General features: G+C 42.9%; 1 protein-coding gene across 1 annotated transcript in view; it reads right to left on the bottom strand.

Moving 5' to 3' along the window:
* The window catches only part of kif19 (kinesin family member 19), a 69501-nt gene that overhangs the window by 49027 nt on the left and 3414 nt on the right, over window positions 1-17060 (bottom strand). The gene's annotated exons all lie outside the window — the stretch shown is intronic.

Raw genomic sequence — 17060 nt, 5'->3', positions numbered from 1 at the left:
TAGAAAAAGAAAAACCCAAAGAGAAGTAGACAGCAAATGGAGAAGGAATTTTTTACAAACTCATGAGGTGAACCACTGATGGATTGGATGGATTAAAAGACCAGTGTGCCATATCGAAACTGCATCTTTTCCTCAAACTATTTGTAATTGGATCTGCATGAAAATACACCTGGTCATTAACAGGAGAATGGGATGACAAATGCCCTCTATCAGAGTATTAAATATCCTTTGCAAATGGTTGGTTTCACATTAAAAATGAACACTGATCCTCGGGCAACTATCTACACAGGTAGGCTCTGCATATCCCCATGCGTCCCTTATCTTTTGGTTGCACAATGACAACCAGAGATGTTGTTTAGCGCCGACATCTGTGTGAAGAACCCGCAAGGCACAAAGGATCAAGATCACAAGAAGAAAGAAATCATGACTAGGCAGTGACCTTTATGAGGCGACCTTTCAGGCTGCCCTTTCAGAGACGCAACCAAAGCTTTGGAACGTCCAACGGGCACAATTGCGGGTGGTTATCTGATAAAAGCTCAGAGCTGCCCTCTCTGCACCGCAACAATGTGACTGTATATCCCGTTTCAGGGGCTCTCGATGGTCCGAGGTGTGTGTTTGACGGGTGTACCTGATACAGGGTGCTTGATGGCAAGGCCTGCTCCTCATTTGTGGTTACATAAGATGTCTGGCTGTGGCAAACGAATGCCACATCAGAACAGTCCGATGCTGTAATTCATCTGCACACACTTGCAATAGGATTCTCAGTCACTTACGCAACAAGATATCTTGACGGAAAATCACCTTCCTATCTTTCTTCTTTCTTCTGCCCTCCCTTTCTCTCTTTTGCCTGCCATTTTTCATCCCTTTCTCATCACCCTCATCATTTCCATTTTGTCGGCATGTTGCACAGATGTTTTATTGGACAGCACAGGCACAGATGGTTACAAAGGATAAGAGGAACAATGCAGCAATTTGTCAACCATGAAAGCAATTCATTGAACCCCCCCGGATCTCAATTAAGTGTGAAGATCTGGAGGGGGTTGCAGGCTGCCCTATTGTAGTCCCCCTTCAAAATAAAATAATAAAAACAGTACCAGATTTTCTTATCTCATATAAGTGATACTTTATACTTGTGCAAAAGTATCACACAATCCTTTTTTTGCTATCCTGAAAACGAATAAAAGACGATCCCGAAAGCACAACCTCCTCGGCAGAGATAATTAGGCTGATTAGCAGCAAAGCTGTTATTTATCCACTTGGTGCCATCGCAAACAACAAACAGCTGAGGCAACACCAACAGGCGGGCTCAGTAGCTTGATGCCAGCACAGGCTGCCGGCTATTAAAGTTCAGAGGTAGCCTTGAGGCCAGAGGTCGGCTATAATATACAAACTAGGACAATTGCCAATTCCCAGGACAATACACACACACACACTAAACAGAATGAAGTAACAGCTTTGCGGGTCAACATCGAGCCACAAGCTGACCATTTGAGTGCCAGAAGAAGAACTTTAAAGAGGAAGCTGCACTTTTGGCATAAAAGAATGAGGTCAAAGGAGGAAATCTCAGGATTAAAATCTAGTGGAATCTTAAAGACAAGGCTGCCTTCACCTAAGACTAATTAATATGTGACCTTGTTCAAAAATGTCCATACGCCAAAAAAAAACTCTCTTAAACTATCAGGTAAGATCATTATGAAGCGAAGACAACGATGACTGATGAACATGAATACTGTAATGTTGGAACAGCAGTCTCCCAAAACAACGTGGCATCATGACCTTTCGTAAATATACACGGCACTTGGTGTGTTATCTGTACGTATGTCTACGCCGCGTATGTATGACACGCCAACTCGTATTCCATTATGGCGTGTTATCACCACGCATGATCGCCAGTTAGGGTTATGTCACAATTTACAGGGCAGGAAAATTGTCATTTAAGTCAATGGAGTCCAAGTGGCATTGATAAACACGCGAAAAGGCGATTATGCGTTAATGGCATACGAGTTGGTGTGTCATACATACGCCACTTCATGAGATCAGTCTGGCCAACAAGTATGAAGGATCAACAGTTTGAGCAGAGCAGCTGTATGAGTCCTTTATGGAAGTTGGCAGGCTTCACTTTCAGGTGGGCTAATTCATGAGAAGACTGTTGCTAGGCGACTGACGGCAAAAACAGTGAATGACACGTTTTCCGCAATTCAACAAAAAATGTTGACTTCCATGGGCTTGAAAACACTTCGAGCTACAGCATCAAAACAAAATTAGATGAAATAAACATACATAAACTCATAATTACCCTGTAGTTCTCTGTTTATTCAGAGGAAGTTCTGCTTTTATTCATTCTTATTTAACAGTAAAAATATGTCATAAAAGCAACATTACATAGTGTTATAATTGTATATTATCATAGCTGTACTGACTCATACTCATAGATCTCTCTATAGCTGGTTTTTCCGTGTTTTTTTATGTCTTTAATCTATTAGTACATAGAGAACATGATTTTAACCTTTGCTAAGAAATGGCCTGTGGAGGGTCTTTTCAGAACGGTAGTAGCAGCAAGCTGTGCAAGGAGCCAGGTACAGTGTCCCATGTTCACACGTACCAGTGACATCAGGAATAGCAGAGGGGTGCTCGACAGCATGCTATTTTCAGGCATTTTAGTCCACTTTGCTTCTGTCGGACATGACAGAGGGGGAGATGCCGTCCGTGTGAAACAAAGGAGAGGCCATTAGTGTTTTCGGGTAGCTGCTAGTCTTTGGCAGTCACAGCACGCAATGAACTTTTCACAGGGCTTAACTATACACTGCACTCTGATTTGGAAGATAAAAAAAACAGCTCACACACTAGAAAGAGGGCACCTGAAATAAAGACAGTACAGCTCATTACACAGCGGAAAAAACAATCGTTGGGTGGATGAAAAACATACACAGGTTTGGAGTATGCCGAGTGGCAACATTAAGTACCCTTAAGATATCAGTGTGCGTATCAAGTAGGGCTGAACGATATGGACAAAATTTCATATCTCGATATTCATGCTAGATATCTCGATATCGATACGATACGAATATGACTACGGGTTCGGTGAAAACAAAATATTTTTCAGAAAAATAAAAACATCATAATACAAAAGAATGTGGAAACTGCAGTTTTACTGATGATAACTCACTGCCAGTCATCAACATTAACATAAAGTCACCAATCAAATAAAAAATCAAACATTTTAGACTGTCTACACGGGTACCATGTCTTTTGCAATGTGGTATGTTATAGCGTCTGTAATGTCTTTATGTCTTTATGTCTGGTGGACGCCGACTCATACGGTGTAACACTACTGAACGCATTGCAATACACTCAATTTTCGCCAAACACGACCTGCACAACACCTCGCTCTGGTTGACATCATCGTTATTAAATCCAAAATAACTCCAAATAATGGAGGATGATTTATGTTTCGGCACCAATTCAGATTCGGCACCGCCACCGGCCGCATTATCTTCCGCACTCGTCTCACTTTTCTTTCTTTTTGATTTCCCCGCTGCGTATGTTGTGTGTCTGCGTCTCCGTCTCCCTCACTCCCGCGGCGGGAGTCCCGCCCTTGTATGTTCGTCATTGGTTGGCTTCAGCTGTCGATCCACAGCAAGCATGAAATAAGGTTTGTGGTTGGCTGGCCATAGCGGTGCATTCAAGGGCAATCGTAAAAATGAAGTTTATTGTGACTGCCAGAGCTTTACATGCAGGGCGAGCGCGGGGGAAATCTATATCGTTAATATCGTTGCTTTTTCGATATTAATATCTTGAATGTCCATATCTAGATATAGATACGATAACGATATATCGTTCAGCCCTAGTATCAAGTATAGTTTGCAACAATTCTATTATATTCGTCATGTGCGGTAGGTTTCGCCTGATGAGATAATTGGTCCCGTCAGCACATTGGTCCCCCACCATTAACCCGGGGGGGGGCGGGTTAATGGTGGGGTTTATAGGAGTTAATGGTTTCAAGTCTTCTGCAGTACAGCATGTCATCATTTAGTAAATTATGGTCCCATTTAGAGTCAAATAGACGATAAAACAGCTTATGCTTTAGGGCGGGGCTACCTTGATTGACAGGTCAGTACAGCCTCGCAACCACTGCCTTGCTACCATCACTCCCACACTACCAATGCAATTAGCTTAGTTGTATAACCTCAAATTATGGGACAAGCAATAAGTTCACACTCATGCTTACATTTCCAGCATTGCATTTTCTGGGAGGCAGTCACATGGTCGAGCCTTACCAGACCAACAACATGTTGTTATGACTGGAGTATCACCCAGAAAACACCCTGAGAGACTAACTCCCACTGGTTCCTTCAAAACCGAGACATATGGGAGATGTTGGGTGCAGTCGAATAGTCAAAAAATAAGGTCCTAACTCCTATTCCTAACTCCTATTCCTTGACCTCTGGGGAAAACGTCACAGGGTTAAGGAAAGGCGATAGGAGAACTCAAAAGGATTTAGGAAAAGACGGCCGCGGTGCTCAGAGAATCCGACCAGACTTTCACTAAGCTACGTCATTAAAATGCGGCCGCTGATGATTGACAGCTGATGATCGGCACCGACGATTGACGTGCGTCTGCGCTGGAGAAACTACAATAATGGACTACAAAAAACACGTCGTCCACTTCTCCACATCTTGGTTTTTATCAACAGCTGGTTCACTGACCCGCTTCAGTTCCAGCAGCTCCTCCTTCCTGTTTGACCGTTTGCTGTATTTACATTTCATTTGTGGTTTTAGTTTCGTTTTTGTCAAGTTTGTAACATGATTGAAATAAATAAAAAAAATACCATTCAATTATTATCACTGTCCACGCACATTTATCATCACTATTCCAATTACTATATGTCTGCATGAAAGTAATTGTTAAATATGTAAATGCACATATCGTTTGTTTTCATGAACGGCCAAGGTGTGCTGCATTTTAAATGTTGCTCTTGCAAAGAATTGTGGGTCGGCGTAATCTCCTTTCCTTTCGTCTAGGAAGGTCCGTTGCATCCAATGCTAAAGGAGATATGAAAGGAAGCATTGGAGCTCCTTTCCTTTGCATTTAGAGAATTTGAACAGCTCTTATCATGGCGGCCACTTGTTTACTTCCGGGTCACTTCTTCAGTTAGGAACCTTCCCAAGCAAAAAAGACTATTCGACTGCACCCGTTGTCTTTGTAAACACCCTTCGATTCCGAACTGCAGCTCTGTCTGTACTCAGTGCCATCTCTTGATATGCCACCTGTTGCTCTTCCTGCTATTCTGCACTCCGTTTATCACATCTCTTCCTTTCTTTTCAGTGTGTATGTTCTTTTTTTAGCTCTCATTCAGTTTAATTAGTCTTTAGGAATTAAAGGAGAAATCCGGTCATTTTTGACCCCATTTTCGTTGTCCCCCAGGGTCATCCCGACTTATTAGAAGCAAAAAACCTGACAAAAATTGACGTTGCCTAGCCTGAGATCTGTACATGCCTGGCAGCCTTCCAGACTCGCTCCAATGCTAACCCATAGGAGCAAGTTTTATCTGCTATTCTGGGCCTCAGAAAATAATTCCAAGACCTATGCAACACAAGTTGGGTCCGTACGAGACACGACAGCGCTCGTTTAGCTCAAATAGTGTGGCGAAATGACATAAATATGTGTGTTTTTGCATGGAGTTACTCACCTCAAATCATCCCGTAGACATTAGCAGTAGATTAGCAGTGTATCTATAAAGAAACGATCGAGCAGTGCAGTCGTCATGTCCGTAATAAATACATGAAGCTGTTATGTCCATATGTATAACTATGTTACAACATAGCAACGATTGCTTACAGCTAGTAACGTGCCGGGGCGCACTTGTCCGTCCCACTTACCCCAGAAACGTAAACGTTTTCCTCGTAGGTTTTGTGTCCATAAAGAAACGATCGAGCAGTGCAGTCGTCATGTCCGTAATAAATCCATGGAGATGTTATGTCCATATGTATCACTATGTTACAACAGAGCAACAATTGCTTACAGCTAAACAGCAGCCAATAGCCAAAACAATGCAAGTCTCACGCAAGTTCCTGTCTGCCGTCTCCCGACGTCCTCACTCTGGAGCCGTTTTCAAGCCAGTACAGTAACAAACTTCTTTCTATCGAGCAGTGCCGTCATGTCCATATGACAGTGTAACTACATAGTAGGATTGCTTAGCCTTTGTGACAGTTGAACCTGCTACAGCGACAACAAATCTCACGCAGTCTCAGTAGGCTAGTTGTGTTGATAGCACAAGCGGGAGGCGTGTGTGCAGACTGCAGTCTCTCATCAGATCGAGCAAGAGCCTCCAAAGCTAGCTAGCTAGTACTTGCCATTGTCGCTGTTTTTCGATTCCAGGTGTACCAAGTGACCCTTGCGCGACTGTCCAAGATTTGTCACTGTAAAGGCTTGAAAACAGCTCCAGAGTGAGGACGGCAGACGGGAACTTGCGCAAGACTTGCATTGTTTTGGCTACGGGCTGCTGCTTAGCTGTAAGCAATCGTTGCTATGTTGTAACATAGTCATACATATGGACATAACAGCTTCATGGATTTATTACGGACATGACGACTGCACTGCTCGATCGTTTCTTTATGGATACAAAATCAGAACTATGAGGAAAACATTTTCGTTTCTGCGGTGACTAGGAGGGAGGAGCGCGCACTCGGCAATCTACTGCTAATGTCTACGGGGTGATTTGAGGTGAGTAACTCCATGCAAAATATTTAGGTCGTTTCGCCACACTACTTGAGCAAAACGAGCGCTGTTGTGTCTCGTACGGACCCAACTTGTGTTGCATAGGTCTTGGAATTATTTTCTGAGGCCCAGAAAAGCAGATAAAACTTGCCCCTATGGGTTAGCATTGGAGTGAGTCTGGAAGGCTGCCAGGCACATATCTCGGTCTAGGCAACATCAATTTTTGTCTGTTTTTTTGCTTCTAATAAGTCGGGATGACCCTGGGTTCTGAGAGAGTGCTTGACTATGATGCAAATGCAATCGGCAAACATAACAAAACGCTATAAATGACTATAAATGAACTGCACCATTGTTGCATGAGCACAATTATACAACAAGGTTGTAACTAGGCCGACTAGTCAGTATGATGACCTTTTGTATTTTCCTTACGTCACTTGAAGTCTAGGCTTTTTGAAATGGGCTTTTGAGATTTAAAATGGAGTTTTACAATATTAAATATGTCAGTAGATAATGTGAAAACAAGTGGCTAAATGAGCCTACAAAACGTCATCATGCTAGTCTGTCTTCAGGGCCTCATTGAGTACTCACGCTCATGGGACCGTGGTGTCATTCGTTTGTAGCCTAATGTTAGCTCTCTTGTATCCCCGCTATAAAAGTTGTTAATTTGTGTAGAATTCAGTTTCTTGGCCCACAATGATATTTCATCCCTGCAGTCTTCCATAAAGATTGCATATTGATGTCATATATGTAAGCTCTTATGAGAAAGCAGGGGGGGCATACTCCTGATTCTGTTACACAGAACAGATCGCACACTTATGATGTGCTCTATTCACAATTTAGCTTTTCACCTTAAATGGAAAAGATAATTGCATAATCTGCTACATAATTAGCTGATGAGGTTACAGTAAAAGCCCTTTTGCTAGTTCCTTCTTTTTCATTAACCCCCCTATAGTCTGCAGAATGACTCATAATATGTTCAAGGACACAGTATTGTGTGAGCAATGCTATATTATGTCTGTTATTATGTAACAACTGGATTGTATAATACTGTTTTTTAATGAAATCGGATGATGAAATCATTGTGATTCCTTGGTGTCTCCTGGTCCTGGTGCCGGTCTGGCAGCAACAGCCTGGCTGTGCTCCCGAGCGGTCAGTCCGGGGCAATACGTGTGTTTACTTGAGCACTAAAAGCTGTTCAGAAGAACACACAGCGGGGCCACTCCAGCATCAAGCCTCCTTCAGAGGGCAGCTTGTGGTGAGCCTCCACGCCCTTCCCTCTCAGCGAGATTAGGAGAGGAAGAGCAGACAGGGCACTGAAAGGGATCACATACAACTTACACAAACATGCACCCACACACAATAGCCCTCATTGTAAAAGAGACTCGAGGGGAGGGGCAGGGATCAGAGGAATCGGACGGAGTGACGCTCGGCAGCAGAGGAGTCAAGAGAAAATGAACAAAGCAACGATTATCCACGTCTATTTGTGCTGACATATTAACCTACTTCTGCAAGAAAGTAGGACTGCCTTCCATGTGTGACCCAAAATAAACTCTTCCCTGCTTCTCGTTCATTGATTCACAACTGTTGCCATTCTGGGTTCAGGTCTCCTTCCTGGCTTTCTTCTGTGTGCCGAGGTTAAAGCTTCACAGCTCAGAAGGACGTAGCTATTTGTAGTCCCCCTCTTGCTCAACTGTGAAGCTATTCAAATACTCTGCCTTGTAAAAAAAAAAAAGCCTATGCAAGAACAAAGTGTCCTCTTTTTCACGTTTTTCGACCAAATTTGTAACTGGGCTATTATCGTGATGAATTGCATCAGAGATCATTTCCATCAGCTTACTGCTGATTAGGGAATTGGATTTTGTATTTTGTCACCATCCCACACTCTCGAGCCAGCAGTAAGCTTTCTCAGAATAAAATCTAGTAATTTGCCGTGTTTGCATTAGGAAACAGGTCCAATTTTCATTCAGCCACACAGTACACTGCAAAAATGTCATATGTGTTCACTATGGATATCACAATACCAGATATTCAGAAATCAATATAATTTTGCAGCCTTAGATCCTCGGCTGCAGGCTCAAAACCAGAGGTGATCGTGCCACCAGGGCCCCTTCTCCACTAGGGATGGGACGATACACTTAAACTCACGATACGATGCACCTCGATATGCCAGGGTCACGAAACGATACGTCACGATCCGATATCAAAAAACAAAATAACAAACTAACAAAACAAAATATTACTGCGTAATTACAACTTATTTATTTTTGTTTCAGTTGCACACAAGGAAACACATGGCCCAACAGTTCAAACACAAACAAGAACACTCCCTTAGTGCTCTAACCCTAGTTAACCCTAAGTTATCTCAGCCTCTCTTAAAGGTGCTATATGTAAGAATGTGGCCAAAAACAATACTACAGTCAAATTCAAAACACTGCGGCGCCTCCACCCCCTCCCCTCCAGACTCAAGGTTGCCGGAGCTGTTGGCGTATCCAAACGCGCCGAAGGCAGCCGGACAGCGGAGTAACAACGTTACTCATTCCGATCGTAGAAACAAACATTAGCAGCACAGCTCGTAACAGGACAGTGCTAATGCTGCTAGCTTCCAGCCGCTGGACAGCCGGATGCCCGTAACAAGACAGTGCTAATGCTGCTAGTGTTAGCTGTGCTGCTAACGTTTGTTTCTATGATCGAAATGAATAACGTTGTTACTCGAGCCAATTATTTTTTAATGAGAAAATACTGCCAGACAAATGACCTGTATCCAGCGGAGCGTCCTCAATTTCGACCTCATTCGACTCCATTGTTCGGCAGTTTGAGGGCAAGGTAGTTGGTGCTAATGTTTGTTAGCTTGCTGTACAGTGTTGTAACAACACTGTTGTTGCAGCATGCGCTGTGACCTGCACCGTTCCTCGGATGTAATTTATTTCTTTTTCATTTAGTTTTCCGCTACTTAACCAGCAGATGGTGCTGCCAGACTGCCACCATAGACTGTATAGCCTGCCGCACACATACACACAAACACACACACTAAATTATTGATATACTACACAAATCATGTGGCAGTGCCATCTTGTCTTCATTTCACGATCCATTTTTTTCAAACTCGATGCGTATCGTCACGATTTGTATCGCGATATTTCGCCAAACGATATTTCGTCCCATCCCTATTCTCCACCAGGGTCCGTTCTCCACCAGGGTCCGTTCTCCACCAGGGCCCCTTCTCCACCAGGGTCCTTCTCCACCAGGGTCCGTTCTCCACCAGGGTTCTTCTCCACCAGGGTCCGTTCTCCACCAGGGCCCCATCTCCACCAGGGCCCCTTCTCCACCAGGGCCCCATCTCCAACAGGGTCCGTTCTCCACCAGGGCCCCTCCCAGTTTTAACTTTTTAGTTATTTTTATTTTATTTATTTATATTTTTTATTTGTGTACCTGACTCAATGTATATTATCCTGTCGAAAGAACTTTGTAACTGTTGTTTGTAAAGATGCTATATAAATAAAATAATTATTATTATCATTACCAGTGAAATTCCACGATTCTCGATACCCAATTCTTGCCAAAAATCATGTCATCATTTTTTTGGATCACGACCCACAATCGTATCCTAATTATTTTTCATGTTGGCTAACTGAACAGTGCAACCAAACTAATTTCCTATTGCTGACAACAATATGTGACATTGTGTCCGACGCTCAAGGAAATGCAAACCCTAATTGCCTCCAAAGGTTACCATATGATCGCTTGACAAACAATGTAGGAATTATAAGGCTATATTTAAAAGCTCACTCCACATAAAATGCACCAGGGCTACATTATAACACAGAATATTCTCTGGTCTAACTCAGCTAAAAACACAACACCGCTGAATCTGTCAGCATGTAGGTTGTTGTTATCAGGAGAAAAACTAGGGTGTGTCCCCTGGACTGCATGGAGTTGGTACCGAGTGTATGTGGTGACATCCTGGGTCTTCAATGTGCAATGTACAATGTACTGATGTGTTTTGTATTTGACAGCAGCAAATTAGATCATGTTGAGAGCACAAAGCCTCTCACTCACGGTGGTTTGTTTTCCGGAGGGAGCCGGCCTGCTGAATCGGGCTCATTGCAGTGCAGCCTATAAGGTGAAAGCAATGTGAATCTCCATTCATTGATGGACCTGCAGAAACTCTACACAGGAGCACTCAAGGTGAGGTGCTTTGTGTTCCACAAAGGCAGAAAATGTGCCAATTCATGACATCCTGCTATCAAGTAGAACTGTACTTGGACTGGGCTGAATGCTGCTTATTGTTTTAAAAGGTCAAGTCAAATGGTGCATTTTTGTTTGACTGCTGGCTGCATTCTCTTAGGGATCACAATGTCTCTTTTTTTGATAAACACAGGAATTAATACATGTCACGAGTTCTCGCTTTATTATAAGGAAATGCTTTTAACCTGTAAACCACTACTCACTCTGAAGAGATGGCCATAAATAAATACCTTGTGTAATTATATCTATTGCTACTGCGATTACAGTCTACCCCATCTTGCATTGAGAAGCGTGCCAACAATCTAGTCAAACAATTGTTCCGTCAAAATGTATTTATTGGAGCCAATTCATCTACATACATGAAAAAAAAAGAAAACAGAGCCTTCTTCCTGTGTTCCACATGTAGGACTGTACGACTGAAGAGTAGGGATAAAAAAACAAACCAAAACAAACAATGACCCTGACCTTGTCTCTGTGTCTCCATGGAGATGAGGCCTCACCATAAAGCATTCTCCCCTGTGTGCTACTGACAAGCCAGCCCTGCTGAAGACATGCTCAACAAGTTTGAGTGTGAACTAAGACCCATCCTGTCAGGTGTAAACACTCATTCTTGCTAGCAAGTCATTTTAGATTATACATGTATGAAGACATTTGAAAACTTAATTACTAAAGTGACTTAATCACCACCAGCAAGACCTCAAAAACAGAATAAGGAACCTGGGATCTGTATAAATGTACTTGTGCTAAAAATGTGCTTGAATGAATTAAATTTAGATTAGTTAATCTATGTAATGTATGTCCCAAATGCCTAAAAAGTGTACACATAACCTCCAAGGCTACAACAGTGTTTTGTCAGTAGGAATCGGTAGTGATAGTGAAGAGGTTTGGGCAACCACCTTTATCTCTTGGGGGATAAACATACTTTATATTGTTAGCCTCTTCAGGAGGGATGTCTTTTACTCCGACACGGACAACAGCTTGTTCATCACCTAACAGTGATTCTTGCTTTAACTTTGATATTAGTTTGAAGTAAAATATGTATTTGATTGGAGTGAATCAGTGCAGCCACGATGAAACAACAAATGAAGAAAGAGTAAAGAGAACTCTAGCTGGTATAAACATTTTTGTCCATCAGATACTGGCCACAATAATAAATCATCAGCTTTAACATCATAGTACATTATGTAAGTCTAAATATTTTGGGTTCATTAACTACAAATCATGTATAATGCCACCAAAAATGTTATAATAGCAGCCATAGCTAGTTTTTGCCTTTCAGGGGAGACTTTCAACTTAAAAGATGTTTGCAAAGTCACATTCCACTATCACAGTATGATAATACAACAACCAGAAGGGACCAAAACATACCGGTGTAATGATCATGAACCCGCCTTTTCTCTTTCACGAAGGAACAATGTTCCTGTATTATAATATGCAGAACTACCTTCTTATCCAGCCTTGGCAAAAAAATAAATAGACTTTGGTGGATTTCTGAAATAAGAACCTAAAAGAAGTTAAGAAATACAATTTTAAAACAGCACCTGACGACCACGGTTGTTCTTTTGTCCTTTTCACTGGCCATAGTGTCCCAGACAACACTGGTTGGGCTGGTTTCTTAGCATCACCATCATTTTAACAACCAGAATTCCCCATGAAGCTTTTCTTACATCATGGTAAATGTCCAGTCTTTTTGACTACTCAGGGCACTCAAGGACACTTCAGACTGGAGGAGCCAGGATTCAAACCACCAATCTTTGGATTGGAGGATGACTCGCTCTGGCTCTGAACCATGCCTAAATGTAATACCACTTGTTACGATATTATGACCTTGACTGAATACAAATAGATCAACCTGAGTCGTTTAATATCTCATTCATAAATCCACTTTGCTACACCTCTGACCTGTGTACTACACTCACTCAGGGATAAGGAGTGTGTCATTGAGTGTGTCAGGTGGTCTAGGAAAGGCAACGGTCTGGATCCCCTGAGGCTGTCAGTGGGGGGAAGTGTAAAGCCAGAGGGAGGGCAAGAGAGAGAGAGAGAGCAGGTGGCAGAAGGCTTAACCTGAGCTAAAACCCATCCAATGAGCTCATCTTTGCAGGCTTAGTCAGCTTCACGTTGTTTATTTTCTGCCAGGAGAGCCAGATCTGGGTACTCTCGCCCCAGTCAGCCAAGTCAGCCACCAGCATCCTGCTAATCTGTCTGAGCACTATAGGCGGCCATATGGCTACAGCCCGTCTGCCTGTCTCGCAAACAAAGTAATTGCACGTGTGTTTGCAGAGGGGCGGCGTGTGGAAGTGATGGAAGTTATTTGTAGGTACAATACCTCGCTGTATATTGTAAGTGACGGCTATAGGTAAACAGGCTTTGCCATCCTGTGGTCTATTTTCTCACAGCATCCCTGTGCTGTTGTGAGCCTGCTCTATATCCACTCCATCCATGCGGAGGCAGCCCAGGTAAGCCTTTCTGAAGACATCAGTTATAGGCAGCTTCCCGCCACCTCTGTCTCAATAACAAGTGTGTATATTGTAAACTCAGCTAATCCTATAAAGTGAACGTGCCTGAGTGGTCCTGATTATAATCCTATACAGACCACACAGCATATCTCTTTGTACGTTTATAAGTCGCTTTACAGACATAATACAGTTTGCTACTCAGACATAAAATCAACACACTGCCAGTAAAGTAGAACAGGAGGAGATGCACAAAGAAACAGCTCAGGTTTGGTTGAGCCGGAGACAATAACAAAGCCTTGTTATGGTGGCTGTGTCAGCACCGTATCTACCTGCCAACCGCTATGCTCTAATCCCATGTGTCCAAGCCAATTTTAATGATGTCATGGCAGACACTTGTGGTGAAGGTCTGCTGTTATCCTAAGGACATGGTGTAATTCAATTACTTCTGAGAAGAGGTCGGACAAACAAGTCAGTTTGTCTCAGTGCCTTTGATTATCTCTTTCTAGAAGTGTAGTAAAATCCTTCAACAGCATGAGCAGCCCCTACTAACTAATCGGACACATGCATGGATATAAAATCTCCCTCCGAGGCAAATGTGAGCCACTCTGTCTGCTGTTGCTATGCTGTTACTTTTCTGGATTCAACCTGTATGCCCTCTACGGCCTCAATCAGCCGATACACCTCGGCATGTTTCCCAGTCACGGCGCTCATTATTATAGGTGCTCCCTTCATCATCTTCACACACTCACACGGGTGGTAGTGCTAAACGGTCTCCAAGAGGGACCGTTTCAGAGCTGAGCAACCCCAGCTAAACCTGGCAATCCAAAATCCAATCCAAAATTATTTTCCATTGCTGGAATAGACAAATCCAAATTCCTTTGTTATGAATGATATGCTATGTGTAAGACGAACCCGCTGCTGCTGTGCAAGTATGGCCCTCATGGCCAGTCGACATTGTGTTCATTCAGAATCAGTCCTGTCGTGATTCACTCTGATGGAAAACACAATTACAATCATGCCTCCATTCAAAGCAGTTTACTTGCCAAATAAATTAGATAGCCATCTTATATTGACTGGAGGGAAAACAGAACAAGACTGTAGAGTGAACAGAGTCGGGCATCATTTTGTTAGTATTACCTATTTTCACATGTCAACATATTAGTGGATTTAGGACAGGTTTGGTGATTAGGTATTTTCATTATCTATTTAATCTGCTGATTATGTTCTTGATTCATAGATCGATTGGTTTGTAGAATGTCAGAAAACTACTGAGGTAAACCATCACAAATTTTGCAGAAACACTTGATCAATTAATTGATTAAGTAATCAGTTCAAATAAAGTTCATTCAGTTCTTCTGACCACGATGTTTGAAGTTGTTTTCCTCTTAAATTAAGATTGTAAAACAGTTTTTTAAGGTAATTAGATGCTGAGGTTGGCAAGATTATGTTGGGGCTTCTGAAGGGGCAGAAGGAGGTCTGTAGACACCGATTATTATTATTAATGAGTCATTAAGCCCCAGATTCCTTTGCAAGGAAATTCAAAATGTTTAGGAATTGACACTGAGGCATAGTTGGAGCTGAAATTTTGAGATTGAACATTAATAGTGAATAGGTTCCTGGTACATGCACCTGTGTGTAAAACTGTGACTCTCATAGGGCAGCTATAAGTGATTTTCTCAGCAATGTTAAAAAATGCCTGTGTCCAGTCTGAGTCCGGTGGAAAAGTGACGGGTGTTAAATGTGGAAGCAAACAGATAGGGCACTCATTTCACTAATAGTCCTCCAATCAGCTTATATTGTGTATCATATGGGTGGAGTTCCAGAGAGCAATGTAGTGGTGACTACAGCAGCATAAATAGCAACAATAATAAGTTAGCAACAGTAATGTCGTGAAATGAATAATAAATGGTGGAATGTTGGTGTGTTTAAGCTAGCAATGCGCTTAGGGGCAATAGCCATTGAAATGGAGTTAAAAGCATCAACAGAATACATCACTATCATCCAACTGCAACTGGGCATTTGTCTGTCCATAAATGTCTTTGCTGCAACACATTTCAAGACACGATTTTCCTCCCAAAGCTCTGAAATATGCTCTTAGAGCAAACCTTGCTGTCAGAAATGGCAATAAATCCGAAAGCTTGACAGTTTGAGTGAAATGACTGTTGTGCTTCAACGGGAAAGCACAACAGTCATTTCACTCTTAAGACTTAACACATCAAAGTCTGTGAACAGCCTTGTGTGGCTCCGGAGAGAGCTGCGTGGATCTGACAAACTGCCTCAGTTGTCAGTTTGGGCAGACAACGTCAAGTTTGAAAATGTTTGGTGGTGTCCAACTACAAAGAAGTCACTAGAGCTCTGTAGCTGCTCTTCATTGAGACTACATCAGCTGTTACTAGCAGTCCAAGTTACTTTGGTCCCAGTCCCCAAGAAACCGAAGCCATCCAACCAAGCAGACTACAGACCAGTCGCACTAACATCGCATGTGATGAAGGTCCTGGAGAGACTGGTCTTAGCCCAGCTTAAGCCACAGGTGAGGACGTTTCTGGACCCTTTGCAATTTCCCTATCAGCCCCATTTAGGAGTCGATGATGCTGTCATCTACCTGCTACAACGAGACCATATGCATCTGGATGGTGGGGGAAGCACTGTGAGGATCACATTCTTTGATTTCTCCAGTGCTTTCAACACCATTCAGCCTCTGCTAATGGGTAAGAAGGTGGTGGGTCTTGACGACTCTGTGATCTCCTGGATTACTGACTACTTGACAAGCATGCCACAGTTTGTCTGTCTGGGCAGTGTCCTGTCTGATGTGGTGGTCAGTGATACAGGAGCTCCACAGGGAACTGTGCTTTCTCCCTTCCTCTTCACCTTGTACACCACTGACTTTCAGTACAACTCTGAGTCATGTCACCTGGAGAAGTTTTCTGACGACTCAGCTGTTGTCGGGTGTATAACGGGGGGAGATGAGGGTGAGTACAGGACACTGGTAGACAACTTTGAGGAGTGGTCCGAACAGAATTAAATGCGGCTGAATGTCAACAAGACCAGAGAGATGGTGAACAACTTTGGGAGGAAGAAGAGGATGCCTTCACAGCTACTACGGATCAGGGGGGAGGTGGTGGACTATCAATACTTGGGAGTGGTGATTGACAAAAGACTGGACTGGAAATCTAACACAGAGGCTGTGTACAAGAAGGGGATGAGCAGACTTTATTTCCTGAGGAAGCTGAGATCCTTCAACGTGTGCAGCAAGATGTTGGAGATCTTCTACCAGTCTGTTGTTTCCAGCGCCATTTTCTTTGCTGCTGTGTGTTGGGACAGCAGCATCAGAGCCAGCGACACCAACAGACTTGATCAAATCATCAAGAAGGCTGGCTCTGTACTTGGTCTCAGGCTGAAGTCTTTTGAGTCCGTGGTGGAGAGGAGAACGCTGAATAAACTGTTATCCATCATAGACAATGATCAGCACCCTCTCCATCACACAGTGGTCAAACAGCGGAGCACCTTCTCCCACAGGCTGCTCCAGCTCCGCTGTCGAAGGGACAGATACAGGAAATCTTTCCTGCCACATGCCATCACACTCTACAATAACAGCTAAAACTCTGTTCATTCATAATAATACAGTCCTCAAGCCCCTTAGCT

This window comes from Eutrigla gurnardus (assembly GCF_963514095.1).
Source record: "Eutrigla gurnardus genome assembly, chromosome: 22".
Lineage (NCBI taxonomy): Eukaryota > Metazoa > Chordata > Actinopteri > Perciformes > Triglidae > Eutrigla > Eutrigla gurnardus.
Note: the sequence above shows the minus strand (reverse complement) of the source record. Positions and strands in the feature narration are given on the sequence as shown.